Here is a 10,377-nt window from a genome sequence, read left to right as displayed (position 1 = left end):
GCAATAATTCTAGATGCCGATGGTTATTGGAAATAAAATTTAGTTTGGCATTCAGTAAACAGGGATTTACTAAAACCAATCTAGAGACAAGCTTTCCAACATTTATATAAATTTTAATAAATTAATCTGTTTTGTAGATCAAGACAGTTATAGTTTAGTTTATAGTCATAGATGCCTACTTCACTGCGTTTCAGAAATATTACTAAACATAATTCGATTTTTATTTACAAAAGCGAGAAGCGTATAAATTGGTTTTTAAACCACTCAGTTTTCGTTATACAGCAACACAATGGGCTAATAGATTTAAGTGGATCCTTAGGATCGCTAGTATAACCTAACCTAAGCTAAGTGTATAATATAATGAATATATATAATTTTTAATAACTCTCTCTCACTGTTAGCAGTTTTTTTTTTTAAATTTGTAATTGAAATTAATTTTTTTACTGCAATAAAATAAATTTTAGTTGATGTTATTTGTTTTTAATGGAATCGTGTATAACACAGATTTTATAAAGTGAATTTGTTGTTATTTTAAAAATAATTTAAAATAATAAAAAGCCAGTCATAGACAGTTTTTATTTACATTTCTTGACCCTTGCTACCTTAAACTGCGAATAAAATTGTTTTGGAGACACAGCTATGATGAACTATAAAGTCTTTATAAATTTCAATTTTTATTATATTTAAATGCCTATTAAGTTGTATCACGTTTTTGACTAAATCTATATAATTTTTTTTATTAAAATAATTATTTTTATAAAATAAAATATAGACTGAATCTATATTAGTTTTTTTTATTAAAATTAATATTTTAATAAAATAAAATATAGACTAAATCTGCAATAGTTTTTTTATTAAAATTAATATTTTAATAAAATAATATGTGTATTAAATCTATATTAGTTTTTTTATTAAAATTAATATTTTAAAATAAATAAACTATAGACTAAATTTGTAATAGTTTTTTATTAAAATTAATATTTTAATAAAATAAAATATAGACTAAATCTATATTAGTTTTTTTATTAAAATTAATATTTTAAAATAAATAAAATATAGACTAAATCTATATAAGTTTTTTTATTAAAATTAATATTTTAATAAAATAAAATGTGAATTAAATCTATATTAGTTTTTTTTATTAAAATTAATATTTTAATATTTTAAAATTAATGTTTTAATATTTTAAAATTAATATTTTAATAAAATAAAAAATAATAATTAATAATAGATAAAATATTTCTTATAATGCTTTTTAAATGCATTTTATTTAACTTTTTCTGAATTAGGCTGAAAATCGATATTAGTTTATAGATCTATTTTATTAAAATTAATTTTTTAAATTTCTTTTGTTTATTTTGTTAAACAAAACAAAGGTTATGTCCAATTTTCAACCAACCGTAATTATGTTGAGTTGAGTGTGATAATTATCCATCAAGACTTAATTAAAGTAATTTTGGTACAGGTTGAATCGTACTTACCGCAGCATTAAAGTATATTTGCTATTCTTTCCGGTTTTTTTGCGCGCCAATATCAAAAGAGCCAGAAAGTTACCAACTACACCCAGAGACATCATAATGCCGCCGTATACGAATCGTCGACGATTGTAATAAAGCGGCAGATTACTGGTTACTGTTTCGTTCAATGCATCTGATAATGTAGAGTTATCCATGTTGCAAACGTAAAACTGCTTCAATCAGTTTCTTTGCGAGATATTTTCGATATTTGTTCAACTTAAGCAAATTGTTATTGTTTTAATGCATGCAAATTGAATATATGAAAAAAAGTACCACAAGTTGCCGACTGGCGTTGCACTTTGCAGGTGCCAATTTAATTATAGTTTTTTGTTGATGTCAATTTTCAGAGTTGCACTAAATACTTTTCAATTAAAATATAATAAATAGTCAAAAAATAGTACAAACAGGTTTTAATTGGTTTTAATTTTTAAAAATTTTTTGCACTTTTAATTTACATTAAAATATTTAATTCAATTTATTTGCAACAAAAACGAAAATGAAATTAACACAAAAATCGCGTAAGGTTAAACTTTTTCGGACTTCAAAAATATTGCCTCCGACTAGTTGCGCTTTTCATTAGGAACTGCTCAAGCTGTGAGCCGGCAAATTCATATGAAGGCAAATAAATTTGCGTTCATTTTCGCTTTGTTATTGTTTTTTGTATGTTTGCGACTGCGTTAAGCACGCGTCGCTAAGCTTTCCGTTGTATATAAAGTGTGTGAATGTTTCTCGTTAATGGCAAGCAAGCAAGTAATCTTCCCCAAAGCAATTACAGATCTTTACAAGGGAGACATTCGCCAACGATGCGACGAAAGCTTCGCAGCAATACCTTTAAGCAAAAGAACACACACAATAAAAAGTTAAGATTTTGCAATTAAATGATTCGTTGACGCTTACGTTAACGTTAACGCTGGCGTTGATATTGACGTTGACGTTGATGTTGACGTTGACGTTGACGTAGCAGACACACTTACTTTGTTCTTACTTTTGTTATTGATTTATGCCGATAAGTAAGACGGTTGCATTGCTGGAATACAAATAAGTAAAATAATTAAAATATTTCCTTTGCCTTTGGGTTCCGTAAAGTGATGGCGCGCTTGCGCTTGCTTTTATGTTTATGTGTATGTGTGTGTGTGAATGTATGTGTGTGTTTATTGTTATATTCACAAAATCTGGAAACGGAAATTGAATAATCTACATGAAATGCTCATAAATGCATGCTTGAAAATATGTACTATATTTGCTAGTCATAATCGCCCGATGATTACCAATAATTTTCATAGTAAATTCACTTTTTCATATGAAAAAAGTGCTGATTCTATAAATAATAAGCTGTGGTTAAGGCATTAGTTCTAAAAATATTACTATAAGTGCAATAAGAACTACGAAATTTGAATTTCGCGAATTAAGTGTAAGTTGCGTTTGTATGTTCACTTACGAGTCCACAGTTAGACAAGGTCAAATTCCAGACAATTACGAACAATGATCTTTTAAAAAACCATTGATAATACATATTTGAAAGTATTCGAAAAACTGTATGGTTTATCCAAGAGTTCACTTAATTAAAAAGAGGTTCTTCGAAAAGTAGTGAATCACAACAACAAAACTTTTATTATTCATTAATAAACTGAATTTTTGGTTCAACATACAGCTGTTTCATCATCAGTGGTCTTGGAAATAATTCTTGTATTTAATTATTAGTAAATAATTTTTTATTGAGACTGCAACTACCAGGAATCAAATTCAAGTTCTGCCAAATTTGAAGCTCAGAGTCAGCGCTCCTTAACCAACTGACCTAAAGCACATTTTTCTGGAGTTTTGTTACTTTGCAGTGAAATTTTTATTAACAAATTCACTTGCTGTGTTTATACTAAAACGAAATTATAAACCAGTTGAAGAATAATTGAATTAATTAATTATATTTTCATTTTTAATTGTTAAATTTCAATAGTATACTTTTTGTAGAGGCATTATTTGTTGCATGATATATACCTATATTTTTTTTTATGTATAGAATCTAATCTAAGAATGTAATACTGAGAAAGTTATGCTAATGTTACTAATGTTGCCTAATTAAAAACTAAACTTCTATATTTAAAAATTTTTACCAACGTGTTTCTATTCTGAAACACTTACGTGCTTTTTATAGGAAAATCCTTCGTAACTGTGTTATTGTATTACTCCATAACTACTCTAATCGAGTTTCTCGTTCTACTAACAATTCTATTAAAAGTTATTTCTTACTAATAAAAATAATCAATGAGCATCTGTTGTCTTTAGAATGCGCAGTTATTTAATTCGCCGATATAATCTCCCTCCTGATATTCTACACACTAAAGAACTTCCCACCGAACTTTATCAAGATTTTTCTCATAAGTTTCCCTAATCCCTTTTTTGCTACTTTAATAAAATGGATCACTGCCCCCACACATTTTCATAGTTCAATCGTGTGAATAGTAACCTGCTTCATAGAGTATACTCTTAAGGAGTTCAAATCTTTTATGAATACTATCGCCCATATATAAACTATGCTCTCACTCTTCGCTTAGTTAAATTTAAATTTAAAAATTCAAATACTAAGGACGTGTGCGACTTAGGCTAAGTTGATGCTAAACCAAATGGGAGATTTTTTGGAATTTTTTGGAATGCACACATTTAGCCATATATCAACACGTATCGACACATCACTACATTATCGGCACAACTTAAAATTTCTCTCATTTAGAACGCAACTTAGCCTAACTCGCACATGTCCTAAGTTTCTAATATTTCATTCCCCTGGAATGCGATTCTAGCAGGAAGTTATCTGCAGTCTAATGGCTGAGATTTTTTCAACTCATTCCTAAGAGGTAGTTTTAATAGGTTTAAGTCTAACACTGTAGCTTCTGATGTTTTCCACTTATTGGAAATAAAATTTTTGAAAATTTTTTCACATATAGTAACCGCCTCCCTATTTGAAGCAGGAGTTCTAGTAATAGAAAATAAAATTATGTGATAAAATATTCTTAAAAGTTTATGTTAGTAATAAATAAATAAACATATATATGCGCATTATATAAATCAGAAATAAATATGTTATATGTTACATATTAATAGTAAATAAATATTCATATTATGTACATAAGTATATAGGTATATATCGCGGATATTGAAAAAACTACATTCAAATGTTTTTTATTTAAATAGCTATAATTATTTCCATTTTATTTATTTTTACCACACAATAACAATGCATTGATCCTAAACAAGAATTCCCATTTAATTTCCATATCTATAAAATATTTAACTAATTATTACCAAAAATCTTTTACGGAAAAAACATAAATTCTTCTAACTTCAGCAAAAATAAATAGTACATCGCTTCCGTCTATCATAACCAGTGGCGTAACAAAGGTAGGTGAAGGAATCTATCAAATCTTGGCCGCTTTCAAATAATATATAATTAAATTCATATTTATATATATATTACATTAAAAAATGTTTTTAGGGGACCCAAAAAACTGTACTGTTCCGACCGGCAGTTATGATGACGGTACTGGTCATTAGATGACATTTTCACTTATAAAGTCATTGCGGTAACATAGGTATAACAGACTTTTATAGTCAAAACTGTAGTCGAAGCTGTCAGTGGCGTTGCTGTAATTTGCTACTTTAGGAATCACACAAAGTCGTATTACATATTAAAATAAATTTAATTATATTTTCTCAAGAAAAATTATTTTTGTCATATTACATATAATTTTATATGATTAGTTATTTAATTATATGCAATCTGATCTATATATATATAAGTGGTAACACACGAATTCACAGAAAAAACTGAACACAAAAATAGTAGTGTCTTGTAGAATATTTTTATAATATTAAGAATTATGCTTATACAGAATTCTCAATTTTAATAGATTTTTGATAATTACTTTAATTATTCTAAATTTTAAATAGAATATAATTAAAAATAGGCGAAGTACTAGCTCCCAGAGGAGCAGAGCTTTACAGCCATGTTTAATCTTTTTTTGCTTCTAACCATTCCTAACTGAACAGAAAACATTTCGAGCATCTAATAAAAGCCAGAATATCTGTTAAGGATTTCCTAACATCAGATGGGGTTAAGATCTTCCGATTCAATAATCCGCTACTGATTAAAAATAAAGCGAATAGTTATAGAAAATGTAACTAGAGGTCTCATCCGCTTTCAAATTTTGTAAATAATCTCGTTGCTTTTAACAAAGCATGGCATCTTCAATGGCTACTGGCTGTTCTTGTAAAATAGCTTGTGTGAATTTTTCTGTGTACAAAGTCAGAGACTCTACATTTAGAAAAGGTTAGTCATGTAGCCCTTGACCTGCCTGAAGAGGAAGTATTAGTCCATTCCCAAGTTCAACTGCGCGCTCAGTTCCCGGGCCTAGTTCCTACTAGGCCCGGGAATCCAAACTTAAGTTACCTTGAACCTTCCGCTTAGTACTTTAATGCATTGCCTTGCACATTCTTCCACTTATTTAGATGACTGACTGTCAGTAAGAATGTAGACTTTCTCTTCGTGAAAGTCCATGTTTGTAGTTAGAGAATAAACTTTTGAATGGCAATAATTTTGATATGAAATATTGATGTAGAATTGGAAAAATGGTTGGATTTATTAATCCCTAGGTCTATGGAAATGATTCCGGCTGTAATATCTTTATCCATCTTAGAACCGTTGGTGTAGATCGCTATTATCCTTTGTATTGTAATCAATTCTGACTCCCATGGTATTGTTTACGCCTAAAATTTTCAAGTATATTTTCCTTAATTATTTAATTATTATTATTAAAAAGAAGGGATTGTGCACTGCGTCCTAAAAGATCTATTGTGCCCCTAACTCGGGTTAGAGTGTTTCTCCAAGTCCGATTTCTTTAATGAAAGACTACCTACCTTTCCTAATCTTGAATCTTTATCATCCATGAAATACACTCTTATTTTCCTGTCTGTTGTATCATAAGCTCATCTATTTTGCATATATGGGTGTTATTTTCTAAAGATTTTTAATATATTTTTCCCAGCCCAAAGACTCTTAGATCAGCTTCCGTGTCAATAAATGTATGCTGCATCATATGATGATCTATTTTGCATATATGAGAACTTAAAATGATACAATATAAGATAGAAATATGATTGGAATAAAATATTTTTTATTATAATCTAATAGATAATTTCATAACAAATACCATAAGTTTCCTCAAATTTTAGCAATAAAACTATGTTCAGAAGACCAAATTTTCTTAATTTCGTAAAACTGAAATTAAGTTAATTTCGAAAGTGTTCATACTGCACCGAATCAAGGAAATCATATGTTTTATGTTTACAAATCGAATATTAAAAATGACATGCTCCAAACACCATTTGTATCTGGGAAATTTTAAAAGTTGATTATTATAACTATCAAGGATCACATGCAGTAGTTTTATTGGCGTTAATGGATTTCAGGTATGTGAATTATTATTTTTCATTCTATTTTAAATAGAATGGTTTTTTCTCTATAATCAAATTTAAAAATTTGCACTACTTTGAAAATAATATCCCGTTTTAATTATCGTCAACTGCACTGACATTTATTTATATTTATTTAAAAATATACCTTTTACGTTATCTCAACTTTATCTTTTGCTGAAAATGTATTTTACGCATAGTTGCATTTGAAATATTCCCTAGTTTCAGCCTTCGTTTCAACGAAATTAAGGGCATTTTTCTTAATTTCATTCTGAATTTAAACTGAATTTTGTATGAAAAAAACAACTTAATTTCGCTGAAACGAAGATGAAATTAAGATTTTTGCGAGATTAAGGTGTGTCTGAACATAATATAAATGAATTGTAATAAAGAAACTATATACAGTCAAACCCCTCTATAACTAAGTTTTTGGTGCCTGCAAAAAATCTTCATTATAGAGAGGTTCGCTATACAGAGCTTTGACTGTACTACATTTTTATAAACCGCCTCTTCAAGTGCATGAAATTTATATAAAGTCTTAAAAATTTTAAAGTAAACAATTCATATACGTTTTATCTTAACTATGCATAAATTAAGCACCAAAAATAATTTTGTTTGTATTTATTAATATATGCATTCCATATATAAGAATTTAATTATATTTATTTGTAATAAAAATATTAAAAAAAAAATATTTTTAAAAATTTTACATTCCACGCAGCGAGAAATGTTGAGCTGCAAAATGCATTCTTAATGCTAAATTATGCGATCGAATCATTAAACGCAAATATGATTTTAAGTGTCGATAATGTGTGTATCGAACAACTTTGGACTGGATTGTGTAAAAAAGGAATTCATTGTGCCAGAAAACCGATCTTTTGTTAAATATAAAAAATTTGTAAATTTATATTAAATATGAAAGAAGACATGCACAGACAAAGACGAGTTTTGAGGCGTCAGGTATGTGCGTGAGCTGATTTATTAATATGATAATATGATATTTAAAATTATATAAAATATCATTTACATATTGTATTCAAAAGATTTCTGAGAATTCTGAGAGAAAAATTCTACGAAATTACGCAGGCAATGCATTTAATTAATATACAAAACGATACGTTGTAAAAACGATACTCATATTTATTTACTTTGCATTGCATATGCAGCATTCAAGGGACAGTTTTAACGTTACTCATACGTCATGGTGTATATGAGATTGTGAGATTGTCAATTCATGACATGTAATTGTAATTATAACAATAAATGAAATAATAAATGAAATAAACAATCAAACCAATAAATCAGTTTTATGTGTATTCTATGTTCATAAGTTGGTTATTAATAAACAAAAATCTAATTAAAATCAAAAAGATGGATGAAAAAGTTTCTCCAACGAAAATATTTATGACAGAATAATGCGCAGCAACGCATAAGGAATTGACGTACTTGTCAGTTACTTAACTGACAAACTTAAGGCATTACTCGGAATTTTGATGCTACTTTAACCCTTTTCTGTTTTAATTGTTTTCTAAGAATACGAAGTTAAAAAAAAGTTACTGAAAACGTTCAAAAACATGTCACAAAAATTACTAAAATCGAATAATCAACCGCAATTTATGAATCCATTAGAAAATGACTAAAGTATCTATAGTGTGTTTTGACAATATCTTATAATTTTTTTTTTTTTGCAAAAAAAAAATAAATATTTTTTCTATTATTGTCTATTAACGCCTGATAGTGATGCCTTTACCATATTGACAATGTCCTAGACACAAAACTACAAGCGTCAGTTTTTCATCATCTACGAAAGTTTATTTGACTTAAGGCGTCTTATCATTTATTTATTTGGATTTTGCTTAATTAATTTAGCTTGTGTTTTTGTGCGTGTGCCAATATTTTTTTCGTTTTTCAACTCTTCCTATAAACGAGGTCAATTACCTTTCAGAACTCCTTACAATTGACCAAAAGTTTCTCGCTCATAAAATTTGCCTTTGTTTATATTTATATTTTTACGTAGTGTGGCCGGTCATCTTTTTGCTGCCGTCACAACATTGTTGCTTATATTTTCATTAACCTCAATTTCAGAATTTTACTACTTTCGCCGAAGGACACTTCTGCTAAGTAATGATTAATTCACTCCTTTTCGTTGACTTTGTGGTCTCGTTATTGGTAAGGGCCTCAATGTATTAGTTGTCAATATTTTGTTAAAGAACTTGCAAAAGAAAAGAGTTTAAATAATTTTTAATAATATTTTGGCACAAATATTAGCATTTATGTATAGTGATAAAATAGGTCACCGAAGTGCAAGTAATATTAAAATTTTGTCAAAAACAACTTAAAGCAAATTACAAGAAATACTAAAAGTTTCAGTAAAATTTAATATGTATTATTGAAATAAAGGATAATGAATTTAATATAATATAATATGATATATAATATGATTTGAGTGGTATTATTTTATATTAATTCAATTTACAATAATTTATGGGAATAATCAAAATTTCTGAATCCATTCACTCTAGCTCTGGCCACCTTTTGCCTTGACTATGGCCTTCAAACGTTTAAAAAAAGAGATGCATGCTTTACGAATCTGATCTTCTGGTATTATGGCGCATACCTAAACAATGGCTTTCTTCAGCGCATGCATACTGGCATATTTTTTAGTCCTCACCTTACTCTCAAAAATGGCCCAGTTGGAACTCTATTTAATTTAAAAGTCATCTATGTAGCAGATAATACCATCTGAAGTGAAATTGATTCTATGTTCTTCCTACCCTACTCTGTCTGGTATTTTATATAAAGTATTTTGTATATATATTTTTTTTGCTTACTCTTTTAATTACCATAAGGCTTTAATGTGGTATTTCTAGCGGATTTGGTGCTTGTCAGCTATCGTAAGTGGTGCGTATCGTGAATGCTGTCCTGATATATGGTTTTTAGAATCTGGCTTTACTGGTTTTAATCTACATTTGTATTGGATATGTTCTAGTGAGATTAGAATGGTAAGAGCTGAGTCTACGAATAGGGAAAAAAAGCACTAAAGAAAAACTTGATGACTAGAAAAATTATATAAACGTTTCCATATGAGATTTGAATAAGTAAATATTAAAACGAGAGACAAATCGTTCACTTACCAAAAAGCAATCAAGACTATATGTTATAAATAAATATAAAATAAATAAATAATGTTTACATCTATTGTGTTACAAACATTACAACAAACTTGATGAACTATTTTTATGCTGTGAAGGGTAAAGAACACTGATTGCAAATGATGTCCACACAAATGAAGTTCGAAGTATAATTAGTACACAGTGAAGATGAGAAAAGGTTTTGGTTGCGGGAACAATAAAAATTTCTTATCTGCACAAATGATATATTTATATATATATATATA

Source organism: Teleopsis dalmanni, chromosome 1, assembly GCF_002237135.1.
Source record: "Teleopsis dalmanni isolate 2A chromosome 1, ASM223713v2, whole genome shotgun sequence".
NCBI lineage: Eukaryota > Metazoa > Arthropoda > Insecta > Diptera > Diopsidae > Teleopsis > Teleopsis dalmanni.
This window is presented reverse-complemented; position numbering follows the sequence as displayed.